The sequence below is a fragment of the Dermochelys coriacea genome, chromosome 20 (assembly GCF_009764565.3).
Source record: "Dermochelys coriacea isolate rDerCor1 chromosome 20, rDerCor1.pri.v4, whole genome shotgun sequence".
Lineage (NCBI taxonomy): Eukaryota > Metazoa > Chordata > Testudines > Dermochelyidae > Dermochelys > Dermochelys coriacea.
This window is the reverse complement of record NC_050087.2, coordinates 13,926,861-13,938,668: the sequence shown is the minus strand read 5'-3', so window position 1 is coordinate 13,938,668 and position 11,808 is coordinate 13,926,861.

Sequence of the window (11,808 nt, the reverse complement as noted above, 5' to 3'; positions counted from 1 at the left end):
AAGGGACACAAAACACTGAACCGAGTATCACCCATGGAAAGGGACATGGGAAACACACCTGGAGCAGGTAAAGTGCAAAATCCGCACTGGATTCCTGAGCATGGACTGGACAAAGAATAAACCGACTCCCCCGGCTGGCCATGGGGAGGAGGCAGGTCCTAGTCTGGATTCCCAGCCCTGGAGACCTACTGCACAGACACCTGCGGGAGGCAGGGAGGAGACAAAACCTGGACTGGATCCCACCTGCTGGAGTGTAGGCTGCAGATACCCCTGAGTAGCAGCCAGGATGAGATAAACCCTGATCTGGATTATACAACATGGGAATGGATTGGAAAACTGCACCTGATCAGCTGTGGAAAGGAGTCAAAATCCGGACTGGAAATCTCCGTTAAGGAATAGACCCTACAAAGTCACAGGACTGGCAGCTGGGAGAAGGCAAACCCAGGCCTGGATTCCAGGAATTTGGGCTCTAGAAGAAGGGATTAAGGATAATCCAGTCCTGGGTGACCCCATAGACATATGGCAGGGCAGATGTTCCAGAAGGGAGGCTAAACTGCACATGTATGTGGCTGTCTGGAGAGAAAACCTGGCCCATATTTCAGAAGGGGATTCAAGGAGATGTAGGTGGAGTGACTATAGCAGCTGGGGTTAACCACAGACTCCTGCTAAATTGCAAAGTAATTTCCTCCGTTACCTTTTTCTTCTGTTTTATACACTTTGTGCCCATCAATGTGTAATAAAGATACAGAATGCCAAGCTATTCTGTTTGAGCCAGCATCATAAGGTGTCATTTTATTACTAGATAAAATCAGTTGAGAAGAAATCCATTAAGATATAAGAAACTATATCAGACATTAAAGCTGTCTAACAGCATCCTCTATGGTACCAGATCCAGTCAGCTGGAGGGAAGTTTAGTTTCCCAGGCAACCTGATCCCAAAAAGGATTGCAAATAGTTTGCAATAGAAGAGTAATCAATAAGATACCTTAGCTATAAAGCCACAGGCCCCACTGGAGCACTGAGCTGCACCAAGGCACAGAGAGGTGGATGAGATGGAGGAAAGTGAAAGGAGCAGAGGAAAGTGTAACAGGCCTCAAGTTCTCATAGTGCTCTGGCTTCATCCACTGGCCCTGCACCTTGAGTTTGCACACTTTGGGGCACAGGCTGTCACTCCAGAATTGGACTTTTTAGTCACTCGTGATGCTGCAGCTGGACATTCTAAGTGGCCTGGACTGATGCTCGCCCTGTTGTCATTTGAGATACACAGTTGCCATATATATATATATATATATATTCTCACACCTTGGTTAAAGCTTAGTTTGAACTAATCCAGGTAGATATGTAGCTACTTTTCATCAGAGGTGTGTGTATATATACATATATTTCGGAAAGGTGTTTGTTTTGTATTAAAGAAGCCGATACAGTCAAGTAGTATGTCAAAAAGCCAATGTGAAGTGTAAATATTTAAAGGTAACCCCACCAAAATGTTATCAGCCTGATCTGTATGACTGGCAGCTGCACAGAGAGAATTTCATATAGGAAGTGAATTTACTAACTTCAACACTGCAGTGTAGGGAATCCTGGCGTACCGGTTCGGAGGGAATCCTGCATACTGGTACGGGGGAATTCTGGCATATGGGTACAGGGGAAATCCTCACATACTGGTACAGAGGCGTGAAGAGCTGTTTTGTGTTTCCCTCATTGTTATTTCCTGATGGAACAAATGAGTCGAATGACTTTATGTGGCTCCATGATGAGCTACTAAACCAAGACAGAACCATCAGGAGTGGGAAGAGACCCACTAACCTCAAATGGGACACGTCTGCAGACAGCTAGGAGTGCTGGTGGAAACAGCACGGAGTTGTGCAGATCTGGCCAAAGGAGCCCACGGCAAAGGGACCCACAGGAAGTAACTTGTGGGACTCAGTTACTGGCTGGAGCTTAGTCAGCAGACGTCCAACAGATGGTCAAACACTCCGATGCCAACTGAGAATTTTTTCAGGGAAAATACTGGAGTCTTTCAGACACAATGTTGCAAGAAACCACAAAGGAGGTAGCTCATTTTCTCTCTGAGAAGGGACACAACTCATACCTTGGGTGGAGGTTTCAGATCTTCACCAGGGCCACGTTGTGCTTGTCTCACCGTAGCTTGGCCAAGAAGAGGAACCAGGTACTCTGCCAGAAATGGATACTATGCCCTGTTTTGCTCAACAGGTTGCTTTCTGAAACCAAAACACATGGACCAGAGACCCTGTGACTGGGACCATTATGGCTTGGCCAGAGACACTGCCCCCTGCTGGCTAGCAACTAAAGTCTTGTCACTGACAAGCGTCCCATTAACTCTTTCTGTCCAATCCAGGAAGACCACTGTGAAATTTGTGAACAGTATAGAGAATACAGACATACACCTTGAGTGAATCACCCGAAGGAACTTTCTGTCTCAAGCAGAGCTGGGCAAATAATGGCTTTTCATTTAGCCGTCAATTCCAGCTGAAACGAAATCCTTTTGGGTCAAACGGAAACTGAATTGTTTTGAAATTTTCTGCAAATGGAAAAGTAGCAAAAAATTTATTTCAGGGCTGAACGAAGAATTGAGCCAAAGAATTGAAAGATTTCATCTGGACAATGTTGACATAAAACATTCTGAGTTTGTCTTTTAGAGAGGTTTTTTTGGGTGAGGTCCCAAAACAATCTGAAGCAGCAGGAATCTGTGTTAATTTTCTCGAGAGAAATCTGAGCGCCAGACAGCTACTGAGAAAAGACCAAGCTTCAGCTAGACCCAACCATTATATGAAGCCTGTTTTATATGGATGTGAGATCTGGACACTTCGGAAGAAGAAAGAAAGCTAACTAAATGCCTTAAAAAAAAAAGTGCAGAGATGAATTCTTGGGCCAGTGAGGTGCGTAGAAGATCTAATAGGGAACTGCGGGAAGCCTGTGGAGAATCAAGCCTAGGAACCAGAGTGCAATCCCGACTCCAGCACGAGGGGAGGGAAGGGAGATCAGCTGTCTCCTGACCGAATGCCCTTGACACCAAGAGGTTGCAGCAAATTGTGAGAGCTGCCTAGAACCTCCAGGACCTTTAAAGCCAGGGAGGAGGAGAGGAGGCATGAATGCACGAAACATTTTGCTGTTGCTGACTCTGTTTTTTTCCCCAGAAAAAAGGGTTGGTTGAAAATGTTTGCCCAGCTCTAATCTCGAGTCCTTGCAACAGTGACCCTGAAATGCAGCCCATCATGCCAGCTCCAACTGAGATGTCACAAAACAAGGTTTATCCATGTATTGTTTCCCTAAGTAGTGACTAGTTGGGGTTGGTCCTGCTTTGAGCAGGGGGTTGGACTAGATGACCTCCTGAGGTCTCTTCCAACCCTGATCTTCTATGATTCTATGACTTGGTTATGTTAAGCTAAATGCTTCTTTGAGAGTCTGGACCTGAATTACAGCTGTCTGAACACAGGACGTGTGCTTGTATTTCACTCACATATGTCTAGAACTTACACTCATTGAGATCTCTGGGAGAAACTCATTACACTAGGGGCCAGTCTACACTAGAAGTGCTACAGCAACGCAGCTTATTCACCTCCCTGAGCGACATAAGTTATACCAACATAACCTGGAGTGTAGACAAGCCCTAGCTAAGCCTATTTATAACAGGAAACTGGGCTTCCCTACAGCATTAAAAGCATAATGGGGGGGTGTTGAAAGCTTTTTAACAGAGGCAAGTTATTTTTAAAAATGATCTGAAATGAAGGAGGTTTGGAAAATGATCTGAAATGGATAAAGTTTGGAAAGTCTGGTTCCACGCAAGTAGTACCATGTAATATACACCTGAAGCCCAAGGTAAAATTGTAACTAACTGTTGTTGTCCTGTATGAAAATAGTTTCAAAACTCTCAGATCTTTATCTCAAGCTGTAACAGTTCGTGTTTTTAGTTCCAGAGATCAACAGTATGTCAGCGAAGATGGTGGTTGTCACATATGGGCATATTTAATTTATGTAAAATACATAATATGGACACATGAGAAATGAGAGTTTTTATGAGATTTTAAATGATATGGAGAGTTGATAAGACGGGCAAATATAGGAAGACTGTGCTTAGAGTTGCCAACTCTGACTGAAGCTATTGGCCACCAGGAAGTTTAGACTTGAAATCAGACGAAGGTTTTTAACCATCAGAGGAGTGAAGTTTTGGAATAGCCTTCCAAGGGAAGCAGTGGGGGCAAAAGATCTATCTGGTTTTAAGATTCTACTTGATAAGTTTATGGAGGAGATGGTATGATGGGATAATGGGATTTTGGTAAGTAATTTATCTTTAAATATTCAGGGTAAATAGGCCTAATCCCCTGAGATGGGATATTAGATGGATGGGATCTGAGTTACCCAGGAAAGAATTTTCTGTAGTATCTGGCTGGTGAATCTTGCCCATATGCTCAGGGTTTAGCTGATCACCATATTTGGGGTCGGGAAGGAATTTTCCTCCAGGGCAGATTGGAGAGGCCCTGGAGGTTTTTCGCCTTCCTCTGTAGCATGGGGCATGGTTGACTTGAGGGAGGCTTCTCTGCTCCTTGAAGTCTTTAAATCATGATTTAAGGACTTCAATAGTTCAGACATAGGTGAGGTTTTTCATAGGAGTGGGTGGGTGAGATTCTGTGGCCTGCGCTGTGCAGGAGGTCGGACTAGATGATCAGAATGGTCCCTTCTGACCTTAGTATCTATGAATCTATGAACCTAAAAGTTACTGCAAAAAACCCTGAGTTCCAAGAGTTCAGTTTAAAAGTCCCACAGATTTTGATATAAAGGGTTGCTGGCAATTCCTAGACAACTTCTCAGAGGAACTGACTTGTAAGACAAAGATTTTACCACTGCCTGAAACTTTGGTTAAAGTGGCATAAAAGCACCCAGTATGGGTGAAATTCCAGTGAAATTAGAATAGATTCAAAATGATTGCCTGCATGTATTTTTTTGGATTAACATGTAATAATGTTGGGCATGTATAAATGGCACAACTTGGCTAAAAGTATCCACTAGACATGGTCATTCTGAACTGAATTAACATATTTTGATCATTTAGAAACTTGTCTAAATGTCCAAATTCTCCTTTAGAATGGTTTGGTGGAACTGATAGATAAGCTTAACTGGAGATAAATAAAGAAATGCGCGCAAGCAGTTAGGTGCTGGGGCTCAAGCAAAAATTGTTATTTTCATAACTGCTGCAGCAAGGCCAGAGGCACTGGGGCTCTGAACTGCCAACCTAGAGCTTCTGGGGCTCAGCCCTGGCAAGCCCTGGCACAAATTAAATACTGGATCCATGTTTAAAGATTCATAGCTTTATGTTGATGCCAGAGTGGTATAGAACTGCAATCAAAATTTGTCTGTGTAACAGAATTGTGTCAAGACCATGAACAAATGGAACTAATTTATTAGCTCTTAACAAATGGTAACTTCCCATGCAGAGTTCAATTTTGATATTGTAAACGCCTATCATCTAACCATCTCCTTTTGCTTTCTGTGATTTCTTATCTGCTTTTCATGCTATTCTGGCTAACAAAACTCATCAGTGTATAGTGATTCTTCACTCTGTACTTTAGCTAAGGAAGACAAAGCCAGAGAACAGGGAGAAACCTAGCGGACGTAATTGGTTAATGACATTATTTAATCAATGTGTGTTTTTCAACCCTAGCTTTTCTCACAGGATATGCATTGCTAGCAGAGAGGAGGTGGAATAGCAACACTTCTTAGGTCTTATCATCAGTAGGTCTCAGAGTGCTTTACAAAAGTGGTAACCCATTCCAGTACTTCACCACCCTCCTAGTGAAAAAGTTTTTCCTAATATCCAACCTAAACCTCTCCCCCTGCAACTTGAGACCATTACTCCTTGTTCTGTCATCTGCTACCACTGAGAACAGTCTAGATCCATCCTCTTTGGAACCCCCTTTCAGGTAGTTGAAAGCAGCTATCAAATCCCCCCTCATTCTTCTCTTCTGCAGACTAAATAATCCCAGTTCCCTCAGCCTCTCCTCATAAGTCATGTGCTCCAGCCCCCAATCATTTTTGTTGCCCTCCACTGGACTCTTTCCAATTTGTCCACATCTTGTAGTGTGGGGCCCAAAACTGGACACAGTACTCCAGATGAGGCCTCACCAATGGCGAATAGAGGGGAACGATCACGTCCCTTGATCTGCTGGCAATGCCCCTACTTATACAGCCCAAAATGCCGTTAGCCTTCTTGACAACAAGGGCACACTGTTGACTTGTATCCAGCTTCTCGCCCACTGTAACCCCTAGGTCCTTTTCTGCAGAACTGCTGCTGAGCCATTCAGTCCCTAGTCTGTAGCGGTGTATGGGATTCTTCCGTCCTAAGTGCAGGACTCTGCACTTGTCCTTGTTGAACCTCATCAGATTTCTTTTGGCCCAGTCCTCTAATTTGTCTAGGTCCCTCTGTAACCTATCCCTACCCTCCAGCATATCTACCTCTCCTCCCAGTTTAGTGTCATCTGCAAACTTGCTGAGGGTGCAATCCACGCCATCCTCCAGATCATTAATGAAGATATTGAACAAAACCGGCCTGAGGACCGACCCTTGGGGCACTCCACTTGATACCAGCTGCCAACTAGACATGGAGCCATTGATCACTACCTGTTGAGCCCGACGATCTAGCCAGCTTTCTATCCACCTTATAGTCCATTCATCCAGCCCATACTTCTTTAACTTGCTGGCCAGAATACTGTGGGAGACCGTATCAAAAGCTTTGCTAAAGTCAAGGAATAACATGTCCACTGCTTTCCCCTCATCCACAGAGCCAGTTATCTCGTCATAGAAGGCACTTAGGTTAGTCAGGCATGACTTGCCCTTGGTGAATCCATGCTGACTGTTCCTGATCACTTTCCTGACCTCTAAGTGCTTCAGAATTGATTCCTTGAGGACCTGCTCCATGATTTTTCCAGGGACTGAGGTGAGGCTGACTGGCCTGTAGTTCCCCGGAGCCTACTTCTTCCCATTTTTAAAGATGAGCACTACATTAGCCTTTTTCCAGTCATCGGGACCTTCCCCAATTGCCATGAGTTTTCAAATATAATGGCCAATGGCTCTGCAATCACATCCGCCAACTCCTTTAGCACTCTTGGATGCAGCGTATCCGGCCCCATGGACTTGTGCTTGTCCAGCTTTTCTAAATAGTCCTGAACCATTTCTTTCTCCACAGAGGGCTGGTCACCTCCCCGTGCTGTGCTGCCCAGTGCAGTAGTCTGGGAGCTGACCTTGTTCGTGAAGACAGAGACAAAAAAAGCATTGAGTACTAGGTTGCCTCCCTCATTCAGTAAGGGGCCCACACTTTCCTTGACTTTCTTCTTGTTGCTAAAATACCTGAAGAAACCCTTCTTGTTACTCTTTACATCTCTTGCTAGCTGCAACTCCAAGTGTGATTTGGCCTTCCTGATTTTACTCCTGCATGCCTGAGCAATATTTTTATACTCCTCCCTGGTCATTTGTCCAATCTTCCACTTCTTGTAAGCTTCTTTTTTGTCTTTAAGATCAGCAAGGATTTCACTCTTAAGCCAAGCTGGTCGCCTGCCATATTTACTATTTTTTCTACACACCAGGAGGCTTTGTTCCTGTAACCTCAATAAGGATTCTTTAAAATACAGCCAGCTCACCTGGACTCCTTTCCCCCTCATATTATTCTCCCAGGGGATCCTGGCCATCAGTTCCCTGAGGGAGTCAAAGTCTGCTTTTCTGAAGTCCAAGGTCCGTATGCTGCTGCTCTCCTTTCTTCCTTGTGTCAGGATCCTGAACTAGACCATCTCATGGTCACTGTCTCCCAGGTTCCCATCCACTTTTGCCTCCCCTACTAATTTTTCCCGTTTTGTGAGCAGCAGGTCAAGAAGAGCTCTGCCCCTAGTTGGTTCTTCCAGCACTAGCACCTTGATTGTCTGTGCACTGTTGTATTGCTCTCCCAGAAGATATCAGGGTGATTGAAGTCTCCCATGAGAACCAGGGCCTGTGATCTAGTAACTTCCATGAGCTGCCGGAAGAAAGCCTTGTCCACCTCATCCCCCTGGTCCGGTGGTCTATTGCAGACTCCCACCACGACATCACCCTTGTTGCTCACACTTCTAAACTTAATCCAGAGACTCTCAGGTTTTTCTGCAGTTTCATACCGGAGCTCTGAGCAGTCATACTGCTCCCTTACATACAATGCAGCTCCCCCACCTTTTCTGCCCTGCCTGTCCTTCCTGAACAGTTTCTATCCATCCATGACACTACTCCAGTCATGTGAGTTATCCCACAAAGTCTCTATTATTCCAATCACATCATAATTCCTTGACTGTGCCAGGAATTCCAGTTCTCCCTGCTTGTTTCCCAGGCTTCTTGCATTTGTGTATAGGCACTAAAGATAACTCGCTGATCATCCCGCTTTCTCAGTATGAGGCAGGAGCCCTCCCCTCTTGTGCTCTCCTGCTCATGCTTCCTCCCGGTATCCCACATCCCCACTTACCTCAGGGCTTTGGTCTCCTTCCCCCGGTGAACCTAGTTTAAAGCCCTCCTCACTAGGTTGGCCAGCCTGCTTGCGAAGATGCTCTTCCCTCTCTTTGTTAGGTGGAGTCCATCTCTGCCGAGCACTCCTCCTTCTTGGAACCATCCCATAGTCAAAGAATCCAAAGCCTTCTCTCCGACACCACCTGTGTAGCCATTCGTTGACTTCCAGGATTCAACGGTCTCTATCTGGGCCTTTTCCTTCCACAGGGAGGATGGACGAGAACATCACTTGTGCCTCAAACTCCTTTATCCTTCTTCCCACAGCCACGTAGTCTGCAGTGATCCGCTCAAGGTCATTCTTGGCAATATCATTGATGCCCATGTGGAGAAGCAGGAAAGGGTAGCAATCCGAGGGCTTGATGAATCTCGGCAGCCTCTCCGTCACATCGTGAATCCTAGCTCCTGGCAAGCAGCAGACTTTTCGCTTTTCCAGGTCGGGGCGGCAGATACATGACTCAGTACCCCTGAGGAGGGAGTCCCCGACCACCACCAGCCACCTCCTTCTCTTGGGAGAGGTGGCCGTGGAACCGCCATCCCTAGGACAGTGCATCTCATGCCTTTCAATCGGTGGAGTCTCCTTCTGCTCCCTTCCCTCAGATGTATCATCTAGTCCACTCTCCGCATTAGTACCTGTGGAGAGAACATGAAAATGGTTGCTTACCTGTATCTGCGTTGCTGGTACATGGACGGTCCCCTTTCTTCTTCTGGAGGTCACATGCTGCCAAATTTCTTCCCCATCCTTCTGTCCACCCTGCACAGCCTGCTCTGTATCTTCAGAACATTGTGCCCGTAGAAGCATATCCTGACGTCTGTCAAGGAAATCTTCGGTTTCTCTTATGCAATGCAGGGTCGATACTTGTTTCTCCAGACCTTGAACCTTCTCTTCCAGTCGCTTATGTCCTATGGAAGAAAGACAAACATGGCACATCCTGTTCAGGTCACAACAGCTGATCGCTCACCATCCATATTACCTTCCTTCTAAGAGCTTCCTCAGCTGTTGTAGTAACTACTCAGAGAAGCCGGCACGATGAAAGCCTCAGAGGGCTTTCCCCAGGCAAACTCCCTCTGTTAGCCTCTCCGCTGTTCTGTTCGCTGCTCAGCTGGTTCACAGCTGACTGGCTTTGTATAACAGTCAGGCCCACTCAAGGCTCACCTGGACCAATGCACTCCCAATTCACACTTTTCAACCAATCAAGCACACGGTCAAACTGACAAACTGTCCCCGCAACAGACACTCAGATACTCACCAATGCAGCACTTAGCATACCTCCTCTCGGGACAGATCCCAGGCAAACTCCCTCTGTTAGCCTGTTCCATGCCTTTCACAGGGTGATCCCGGTCCAAGATGGGGGCTCCTAGGGGTTACCGTAATACAGCTAATAAATGTGCAATACCTAGCACGATGTGATCCTGGTCCATGACTGGGGTGCCTAGGTGTGACCATAATAATAAATAATGTACAGCACCTAGCACTCTGGGGTCCTCATCCCTGACTAAGGCTTTCTGGTGCTCCTCCTCCTCAAGACAGCTCCTCTGGGCATGAGGCACGAAGGCACAACGGGTACAAAACCTGGGCTGGTTTTCAGGAGAGTGAACTGGAGCCTTTACAAGGTCCAAAAATTATAGACAAAGCCAGCCGTGCCTATAGTTAAGGCTGCTGAGACTTTCCTTTCTGATACCTGTTTTCAGATGTTTACAATGTTGCCAGACTTCGAACCTTTGGACTGAATTTCTCCAAGGTGGGTGTCTGCCCCCGGTCGAATTTTTCTGGAAAGTTTCAGCTCAATTGGTGGAGCCATTTCCAAGAACAAGGTCAACAAACACATTGGTTTGCCCCAGTTACAATAATTCCTGGGACTGTCTCATTGAGAAAGCCTCGCACTCACCTGCATGGGAGCAAGGATTGGAAGTTTGGCAGGGGACTCGTCCTGGTGCCAGGGAGGTGCCTTTTGAACCTCTGGGAAAATCCACCCAAGTTTGGGCAAGTCAGGAGTTTCTGAAAAGCCCCATTTGCACCTGCTCAGTGGGCACTTGTTAGGCTCCTAGGCTGACCTGATGGCACAGGGCAACCTCGCACACTCCTGCCCCGGGCTGCAGGGGCTGAGCCGGACTTTCCCCACCATTGCTGCTCCTGGCTGCTCCGGGTTCCAGAACGGAGAGTGGGGAGCTGTGCTATCCATACCCCACCTCTACCCTGCTGGTGTCCTGGCAGCGAAGAGGGGAAGGGGGAAACTGCCTGATTGGTACACTGGAGGTTGAGGAGTGGGGAAGAAGGGGGGAAGAGATGTAGGGTCAGGTGTCTGTGTGCGGTGGGGGGGACAAGGAGCCCAGGGAGGGTGAGAGAGGATGGAAATCTGGCATAAGAGGGGGTTAGAAGCAGGAGCTGGGAGGGAGACATAGGCAGAGGTGGGGGAGGGGAATAGGAACAAGACCGGGGAAGGGGCAAGAGCAGGGGGATGGGGAGGATAGAAGCAGGGGGGGTGAAGGGACATATGGGCAGGACAGCAGGGTAGGTGGTAACGGGCAGGAGCAACAGGGAGAGATGTGGGGCAGGGGCAGAAGGGTCTGTAACCAATAGGGTGACCCCCTCTTCCCCCAAGAATTGGGAATTGAACCCAGGAGTCCTGAGTCTCGGTTTTCCTCTACAGCTGCCTTGTGAATAGCTGTGAAACCCCTTGGCAAAGTGTGGGTCTTAACTCCCGCTAATGGCAGGGCCGTACAGGTTGTGAAGCACAATGATGAGAAAGGCCATAGAGAAGCCCAGGAGGACATTAGTCACTCTGTCCTCAAAGCAGGGTTTGCACTGAGATGATAAACACCAGTTGGGCCACATACTAAATGAGGATAAAAAGAAATCTGGAATAGCCTATTATTCAGTGAGCCCTGCCCATCCTGTGCTATGAATGACACAAGGTCCTGTGAAAAGAATAGCATGGGACCAGTGAAAGTGTCTCACAATGTACATGCACCGGGGCAGTGTTAAGGTTAACCAGGCAGCCTTAACTGTGGCATTTCCCAACATTGAAGGCTTTGATTTTGCCACCTCAATGTCCTTTTAACATACTGTCCTGGGTTGTTGGGCTTTTTTTATGTAATAAAGCTGACAAGTCAAAAATCTCTAATGCCTCCCCTCCTGACTTGTGGATTATCAGCAGTGATGGGCCTTGAGACCAAGTGCTCTGAAGGCCCCTTGAGCTAAGGGATTAACTCCATTCACTTGTCGTAACAGTAGGTTTTCATCCTCTTACAGGGAGCAGATATTAACTGGGGACAA